The sequence below is a fragment of the Rhinopithecus bieti genome, unplaced genomic scaffold (assembly GCF_001698545.2).
Source record: "Rhinopithecus bieti isolate Rb0 unplaced genomic scaffold, ASM169854v2 scaffold_59061, whole genome shotgun sequence".
In the NCBI taxonomy this organism is placed as follows: Eukaryota; Metazoa; Chordata; class Mammalia; order Primates; family Cercopithecidae; genus Rhinopithecus; species Rhinopithecus bieti.
In genome coordinates, this window is record NW_016822406.1 from 3060 (window position 1) to 9014 (window position 5955).

At 46.3% G+C, this 5955-nt stretch overlaps 1 long non-coding RNA gene across 1 annotated transcript; it reads right to left on the reverse strand.

The window, feature by feature from the left end:
• Window positions 1–4166: 4166 nt before the first annotated feature.
• On the reverse strand, window positions 4167–5609 carry LOC108521228 (uncharacterized). Its single transcript, XR_001883147.1, has 2 exons — window positions 4653–5609; window positions 4167–4503 (listed from the first exon to the last, which is right to left on the reverse strand). It is a non-coding gene; the product is annotated as an uncharacterized LOC108521228 (long non-coding RNA).
• Window positions 5610–5955: the final 346 nt, after the last annotated feature.

The window sequence follows — 5955 nt, forward strand, 5'->3', positions numbered from 1 at the left end:
TCTGAGTCTTTCCTGCCTCCTCGGTGCCTCTTGCGTCCTTGGCCGTCCCTCTGCACCTCGATTCCTGGTCGACATTTTGGGAGCAATGACTTACGTTTGTGCTTTGATTTGAGGAGTTGAGGAGGGAGCTGATACGTATTTGATGACTGGTTGTCATCCGCTGCCTACGTGACCTTGGTTTGTAGTGTCCCGTCTCTGAGCCTCAGCTCCTTCCTTTGCAGACTGTTGTCATGAATCCCACTCGTCACCGTGGTTGTGGGGTCAGTGGTGCCTGGACATTGGGAGGGGCTCATTTCTGCCTGATTTCCAGACCAGGGTAAGACCTGAGGTGTTTGGGCCATGAGAGGATCTTGGTGTTGGACTCCACAGTCTATGAAGGTCATTGATGTCTCCACTTAAGACGTCACATCTGACCCTAATGGAGAAACGTACATCAGGCATTTCTGAAATACGCAGAGCATCAATGTCATGAGCAGAAGAAGACACGTGGAAGCCCCGAGTGTAGACGGATCCGCAAGAAAGAACAGAGGCCAGAGGTGAGATGCCACAGGGTCCCGGGACCACGAAGGGCTCATTAGGGTGGAGGTTTCCGCCACTGAGTGGAGCCGGGAGAGGAGCCTCGGGATCTGTAATAACAGTGAGGGACTCAGGGCTCCAGACCAAGGTGGGAGGCTGCGTCCTCCAGCCACACATGAGGCTCGAGTGGACCCCAAGCAGCCCAGAGGAGTTCCATCAAAGGAGTGCACCCAACCGTCCAGTGATAGAGCTGCTGGGATTTCAAAGAAAGAAGCACTGAACACCAGGGTGTGCATAGAGCATTTATTAGGGGGACTCCATAGGGTGGGGTGTCCTTGTCTCCTTGCCCAGCGTATCCTTGTGGATCTCAAGGATGTGTTTCCACATAGCAGCACGTTCTTCAGATGGACAAGGAGACACTGGATGTTCTATCCAAAGCTTTAACCTAAAATAAAAATAAAAACAAAAATAAACCCCTAGAGAATATGATGTCTCAGTACAGTTGTTTCTTGGGATACACAGGCAACTCGTTTCAGTACCTCCTGCACGTAACAAAACTTACTTGTGCTCTAGCCCTGACATTGTCTCTGCTGGACCTGCAAATAGGAAAAGCCCGCTGTTCATATACGCAAGTCTTGCTTCTCAGGAATGCAATAGTTCTGATCCCCGTTGGTTTGAAAAAAGTGTGCACATAAGAGACCCCAGGAATTCAAGGTTGCATTGCTCCAGGGTTGCCTGGATTTTGAGTGTATTTGGGAGTGAGAAGCAAGGATTACAATCTGGAGTGCATGGCATGGCAAGCCACAGTGCATCCGGGAAGGGAAGTGTGATGTTGGGATATATGCTGGTTTTCACCTGCGGTTCCTGGTTCATAACTCCCATAGTGCTTGTTACAGTCTTTCGGTACAATATCGGCTGTGCTGGGCCTAGGGGAGGCCTCTGACCTCCTCCTGCCCTTCCTTCACTTGCCCAAGGCAAGACTCGAATGTTCCCTGCCTGTCTCATGGTGGCTCTTAAGACCCATCTAGAAGATGGTCTCACCCTGTTCCTTGTGAGAGGAAATGCTGACATCATGAAGCTTCCATAAAAGCCCAAGAAGACTGGGTTTCATGAGTTTCTGGATGGCTGAGCATGTGGAAGCTCCTGGAGGGTGACACCCAGGGAGGGCATGGAAGCCCTGCGCCCCTTCCCCCATGCCTCCTGCTATGTGTTTCTTCATCTTTATCCTCTGCAGTGTGCTTTGTATTCAACCAGGAAATGTCAGTGTTTCCCTGAGTTCTGTGAGCTGCTACAGCAAATTATTCAAGGCCAAAGAGGGGGTCATGGGATCCCCAACTTGAAGCCAGTCGATCAGAAGTTCTGGAGGTCTGCACTTGGGAATGGTGTGGGGGACAGTCTTGGGGACTTAGCCTTTAGTCTGTGGGATGTGGGACTGTGTCTGGGTAGACAGCGTCAGAGCTGACTTAGAGGACACCCAGCTGCTGTTCGCTACTGGGTCTAGGGAAAAAAAAATCCCACATGTCTGGTCCTAGAAGTCTTCTTCTGTGTAGATGATTCCTGTGATGTGAGAGTAGAGGAAAAGCACTGTAGAGAGAGCTCTCTGTACATAGAGAGGTAAAGGAAGTTCTTATCAGCAACGAGGGAGAGGCTGACAGAGCTGCCTAGAAACAGAGTTCCCTGGTTCCAGAGGTTCAAAGCCAGAGTTGCTGTCAGTCCATTGGAGGAGATACCATTGCTGAGCAAGTGTTCTCTCGAGAGCATCTTATCTGAATTCCTGACATCCTAAAGAGTGCCTAGTGATAAACCTTGTCAAAACAAGAGGAGGGTGAAGGACATGGAAGAGGGACAGAACTAACCTTAAGCCTTTTGATTTATGATACTGGGATGACGTTTTCCTCATTTAGGTCTTTTGTTATTTCTTTGAGCAGTAGTTTTACATTGTCAATATGTACGTATTGCATCTGTTTGGTTAAATTTATTTCTCTTTTTTTTTGAGACAGAGTCTCACTCTGTTGCCCAGGGTGGAGTACCATGGCACGATCTCAGCTCACTGCACACTTTGCCTCCTGGGTTGAAGCGATTCTGCTGCCTCAGACTCCTGAGTAGCTGGGTTTACAGGCGTGTGCCACCACGCCCAGCTACTTTTTGTATTTGGTTAAATGTATTTCTATGCGTACTTTTCTTGTAGACACTGTTATAAATTGACTTGTTCCTCTAATACACATGTTGAAATGCTGAGCCCCATTAGCTATAAATGTGAACAGAGTTGGAAATAGAGTCTTTGCAAATGCATTTAAGTCATGATCAAGAGATCATAAAGAATTAAGATGGATGCTACTCTGATCTGACTGGTGGCATAATCTGAAGAAGAGAAGAGACACACAGAGAAGAATGGGTGTAAAGACAGAGGTACCCAGGTAGACGTAGGCACTCAGAAGATGGAGGCAGAAATTGGTGCAATGCTGCCCCAAGCCAAGGAGTGTCTGAACCAGCAGAAAGTAGGACAAGTCATTTAAGAATTCTTCCATCGGCCAGGTGCAGTGGCTTACACCTGTAATCCCAGCACTTTGGGAGGCCCAGGCGGGTGGATCACCTGAGGTCAGGAGTTCAAGACCAGCCTGACTAACATGGTGAGACCTCCGTCTCTACTAAAAATACAAAGATTAGCTGGTAATGGTGGTGCACACCTGTAGTCCAATTATTCGAGAGGCAGAGGCAGGAAAATCACTTGAACCTGGGAGGGGGATGTTTCAGTGAGCCGAGATCATGCCTTTGCACTCCAGCCTGGGTGACAGAGCAAAACTCCATCTCAAAAACAAGACAAAACAAAACAAAATATTCTTTCATTGAACCTGCACAATTATGTTAACATCTTTCGTAGGTTGTACTTAGATTTTTAAGTGAGCTGTGCTGTCTCTCACATCAGATATTAATATGTTTGTCTTTTGTGGATATCCTAGGATAACAGTGTCAGAGTTTCATTTGACCTGTGCCATGACACTGAAGCAGAAGTGATCATTGCCTCTGAATTAGAAAGGACTGTAGGTATATGGGTGAGTTCTCAATGGGATGTGCCACAGGTGCCTGGTGCTCATTAGTGAAGACACCTTTGTCCCTCGTTTCCCAACCCTACATTCAATGAGAATGGCATCTTGATTTGGGCCATGAAAAGAAATATTTATGTCACAGAAATTGGTAGATACCACCAATAATAGCATTTTAAAGATGTATTTTTCAGAATCAGCATAGCTGTGGTGTCACTTGAAATGTGTGAGTGATGATTCCAAGAGATGATATTTCAGGAAAAATTGCACACATAGCATCTGAGAAGGAGGGAAGGGCTCAAAGGGTGCAGAGAAGCTGTCAGGGCATCAGGGTGGATTTATCTTTACTTGGTTGGAATTTGATCTGTCGTTGACTTAGTTGGTGGTTCAGATTTGGATCTCCGAACTGAAGAGATGGGGACTCAGTAAGGGACATCAAGGAGTGTGATAATGAGGAATAAGGAAGACTGTGTTACATACTGTGGACCACAGCACGAAGGTGTGCAGAGGTGTGGACCCAACGCTGCCTTGTGCGATGGAGCCTCATGTCTGGGGATGGGAAAAAAGGGGGATCCATTCGAGGAAAATCAACATTCATAGATTAAAAAATGTATCACAGTTTAAGATCTTCTAGGAATCACCCCAGACAGTTTCCCTGCACTCAAATATTGATTCCTGTCTCTAGAAGTGACCAGCAGACAGTTCAGATAACGTAGGTCCTAGATTGTCCTCCAGAACTTCCTGGGATCATCAGATCTGTTCCTGAGGCTCCACCACTCTGAAGGGTGCACTGTCCTCTCTGCTGTTCACCGGCCGGCTGCATCTTGGGGGCTTCTCTGGCTGTGCTGAGCCTCAAATAGCAGAATCCCGAGGAACACCAGGACCAAGCCAGCCACGCCCATGCGGATGAGATTCTCCACTGTGTAATCCTGTGGGTGTTGGCCTAGGGATGGTGGACAAAGAGGTCACAGAGGTCAGGGCACGTCAGAATCACCCCGGGATCCCTGGATGTCCACCCAGGGTACCTACCTCCCCTTGACAGTCCCTGACCCTCTGTGCCAGCCCCATAACCGAGAGCATCTCCTCACTCACCAGTCTTGGAGTCTGTCTGGTTTTGTGACGGGCTGAGGGTCTCAGCTGCTCCTGAGAATCAAAACAGTGGGGAAGAGCCCTGAGGCCAGCCTCACTCCTGGGTTCTGCATTCTTCTTTTCCCCCGTGTCTCTTGACATGAGTTTTATGGAGTTCCTCAAAAACCCTTCCTCTGCTGTAGCAGGGTTCCCTCCAGTCTCCTCATTGAGTTATGTCAGACTTCCTGTGCTCAACAAATCCAAGCTCGGCTCCTGAGTCATTTGGGAGAGGTTTCCTGCACCCCGGGAGCTCAGCATCTATAAGGAAAGTGGTCCCCAGTCCAGAAATAACTGAGACTTCGGGTGCTCTCTGTGCATCCTGGGACCTTGTGTGCTCTCTGTATGCTCTCTGAGACCTAATAGGCTGCAAGGGGCAGGTGCAGGACCACAGTAGTCAATTTCCCTGGAGATGAGAGTTTCACATATCCACCAGCTGAAGACCCAGGCTCCATGGAGGAGGGGTTGGACCTCAGGGGCTCTTCAATGCCAGGAGCACAAAGGGGTGAAAGTCTGGGCCTGCCTCCCCTTCATGCGCTCAGCCACTTCACCTGGAGTTTCATCTTCCATTTAATCCCTAGGTAACGAATTCCTCATACAGGCAGGAACCCCTAGAATGCAATACAGGTGCATACATGCCCACACACACACAGAGATAAGCATGTGCTAACTGATGGTGCTATCTGAGCTTCATAAATCAATATTTCTGCTTTCAAGAAGTGTGAATCTAGCTAAGAAAACCAGTAACAAACATGTAAAGACCTGTCACGTCAAATATATTAAGCATATGGGTGAATACACATAAAAATGTATTTAGATATACCTACACACATTCAGATGTAAGTATATAACTACATAAACACTTGTATATATATAAAACTTCAGATATATACTTAATATGAAGTTATATACATGTTAGTATGTGAGTGAGAAATATTGCTATGCAATTTAGAAATAAAGAAATCAAATTTCCATGTTTTATAATTTATATAAATTTTACCAGAAATTGAAAGAGATCTACTGAAAAGTAATTAGAAAGGAGCAATTCTGTAGTGAGTGAACACGAATTTGAAAGAATATGCTCAAACCAGTTGCTTTCTCATGGATACCTATCTCTTATTTTATAAAAGATAAAGAAATCAAATATCTCACCTAAAATTGTTAAAGATGTTGAATAAGTCTTTAAGTTAAAATGAGCATACAATATTCTTATGAGTAAAATTTCAACACTTCTTAAATTCATTAAGAAAATTTCCATTTTGAATGTCTA